Source organism: Arachis hypogaea, chromosome 16 (assembly GCF_003086295.3).
Source record: "Arachis hypogaea cultivar Tifrunner chromosome 16, arahy.Tifrunner.gnm2.J5K5, whole genome shotgun sequence".
Taxonomy (NCBI): Eukaryota; Viridiplantae; Streptophyta; class Magnoliopsida; order Fabales; family Fabaceae; genus Arachis; species Arachis hypogaea.
This window is the reverse complement of record NC_092051.1, coordinates 14,694,783-14,698,052: the sequence shown is the minus strand read 5'-3', so window position 1 is coordinate 14,698,052 and position 3,270 is coordinate 14,694,783.

Genomic DNA, 3,270 nt, shown 5'->3' with positions numbered 1-3,270 from the left:
AAGCCAAACACAACCCAAGCTTCAAAGCTTTCAAAACAAGAACAAGAAGATGAAAATACTACAAAAATAGAGCTACTGTGCGTGGCCAATATCTCCAGCTACAGATATTAAATTAAAGATCCGAACGGTGAATTCAAAGAACAAGATGTGTAAATTACACTGTTCAAATTTGAGCTCAATCCAATGGTTAACAAATTTTCAGCGATCAATTTACAGAGATAACTTTGTGTGTGTGCGAAAATGACTTTCTCTCTTCTCTTCTCTCTAGTGTTTGGTGTTCTCCTTGCAAATGAGACCTCTCTCACTCAATCCTAACTCACCTCAGCCACTTCAACTATTCATGGGCTTGAATAGTAGCATTTGGGCTTTTTCTTCACATAGGAAGGGAGACCAAAAAACCTAACAAATCTCCCCCTCACGATTATGTGGAGGTAACCGCCAATCCGGCAATTAAGCAACAAACTTCAAACTTCTATCTTGATAATGCCTTGGTCATCATATTAGAATCATTCTCATCAGTATGAACCTTTTCAAGTTCCAACAACTCAGCATCCAAAACATCACGTATCCAATGATACCTCACATCAATATGTTTGGATCGAGAATGAAAAGTAGAGTTTTTACCAAGATGTATAGCACTTTGACTATCACAAAATAACACATACCTCTCTTGAGTAGACCCGAGTTCCTTCAAGAATTTCTTCATCCAAAACATCTCCTTTCACGCTTCGGTAATGGCAATAAACTCGGCCTTGGTAGTAGACAAAGCAACACATTTTTGTAATCTTGATTGCCAAGAGACAGCTCCACCCGCAAAGTTGATCAAGAAGCCTGAAATGGACCTTCTAGAGTCAATATCTCCTGCCATGTCTGAGTCAGTGTAACCAACTAGAATAGGCTTATCACTTCCATAACACAATTTCATGTTAGAAGTACCACGAAGATATCTCATTATCCATTTTACAGCATTTCAATGTTCTCTTCCTGGGTTTGAAACAAAACGGCTAACACAACCAACAACATGAGCTATATCCGGTCTTGTGCACACCATAGCATACATTAAACTACCTACGGCTGATACATATGGAACTTTTTCCGTGTCTTTTTTCTCTTCATCACTTGATGGACTTTGCTTGCAACTCAATTTGAAGTGTGTAGCAAGAGGAGTACTAACAGCCTTTGCTTTCTCCATTTGAAACCTGTGCAACATTCTCTCTATGTATTTCTCCTGTGACAACCAAAGTTTCTTTTCCTTTCTATCATGCTTGATTCTTCTACCAAGAATCTCTTTTGCCGGCCCAAGGTCCTTCATTGCAAATGACGTTGCAAGTTGCTTCTTCAACATATCAATCCTAGAAGTATTCTGACCAACAATAAGCATGTCATCAACATATATCAAAAGGATAATAAAATCATTACTAGCAAACTGTTTAACAAATACACAATGATCAGAAGTAGTCTTCTTGTAGCCTTGCTCTACCATAACAGACTCGAACTTCTTGTACCATTGTCTTGGAGCTTGCTTCAAGCCATACAAGCTCTTCTTCAGTTTACAAACATGATCATCTTTGCCTTTTACCATGAAACCTTCAGGTTGTTCCATGTAAATTTCATCCTTAAGATCACCATGAAAGAAAGCAGTTTTCACATCCATCTGCTCTATCTCTAAATCAAGACTTGCAGCCAAACTCAAAACAGTCCTAATAGAAGATTTTCTCACAATCGGTGAAAAATTTTTATTATAGTCAACTCCCTTTTTCTGCCTGTAGCCTTTGACCACCAATCTAGCCTTGTACCTTGGACACTGAGAATTTTATTCATGCTTCAACCTATAAACTCACCTGTTCTGCAAAGCTTTCTTTCCTTTTGGCAACTTTACAAACTCAAATGTTTGATTATCATACAAGAATTTTATTTCATCTTGCATTGTATCAAACCATTTCTTATTATCGTCACCTTCCATAGCTTCCGCATAACATTCAGGTTCTCCCCTATCAGTCAAGGTCACATATTCATAAGTAAATGTTACATACTCACTAGAAGGATACCTCGTTGAAGGTCGTCGCTCTCTAGTAGACCTCCTAGGATGGAAACCTGGTGGATCTTCAGGTAGCTCAGGTTGATTATTAGCGTCATCATCAACTGGAGCATCAATTGGATCTCCCATCTCCTGGTCATCAGGAACCAAAGGCTCATTTTTCTGCATATGCTCCTGAGCTTGATTCTCTGTTTATTCTGACGAACGGATTTCTGCCAGTAAAGAATTTTCATAAATAAATTTTCGTTGTAAGTATAGTTTCTAAACCAACAAAGAATCCTTCCGTACAAAAGTTTGGTTGTCACAAGTAACAAAACCCAATAAAATTTATAACCGAAGTATTTAAACCTCGGGTCGTCTCTCAAGGAATTGCAGGGAAGTGTGTTTATTATCGGTTATGAGAAAAAATGTATTTTTGGGATTTTTGAAATAAGGAATAAGTAAATTAAATGACAAGAAAAATAAATTAATAATTAAGAAAATTCTTGGCAAGGTATGAGAACTGGAAATCCCATCCTAGTTATCCTTATCAGGTGTGATGAGAATTGTTATTGCTCCCACTTAGTTAACCCTTACTAAATAAAAGAAAGTAAAGTGGACTAATCAATTTGATTCCTCAAGTCCTAGTCAACTCCTATGGAAAGACTAGCTTTAGAGGGATCCAAATCAATCAGCAATTTCTAATTTTTAATCAACAGCTGAGTTTGACAACTTAAGTGTCACCAATTACTCAACCAAAGCCAAAAGGGGAAAAAATCTAAATTATTTATATCATAAATAGAACAAAGCAATCATAAATCTGAAATACCTCAAATTGCATTAAATAAAGAAATCAAATCTAACATGGAGAGTTCATAAATCAAATTGGGAAAATAAACAAACTAAAGCCATAGAATAAATAAAAGTAGAAGAGAAATTAAATTAAAGGAACATTGAACCTGGAATGAAGAAGAAATAAACCTAAAACTGATAGAAATCCTAAATCCTAAAGCCTAGAGAGAGGAGAGAGCCTATCTCTCTAGAAACTACATCTAAAACCTAAATTTGTGAATAATGAATGTTTTTGTTTTAATGAATGGATGGATTTTCCTACTTTATAGCCTTTAATTTGTATTTTTTGGGACGAAAAATGGGTCAAAAATAACCCAAAAATCGTCCCCAGTGATTTCTGATACGTCCAGCACGCGGCAAAGTCACGCGTGAGCATCGTCCACACGTGAGCGTGGATTGGA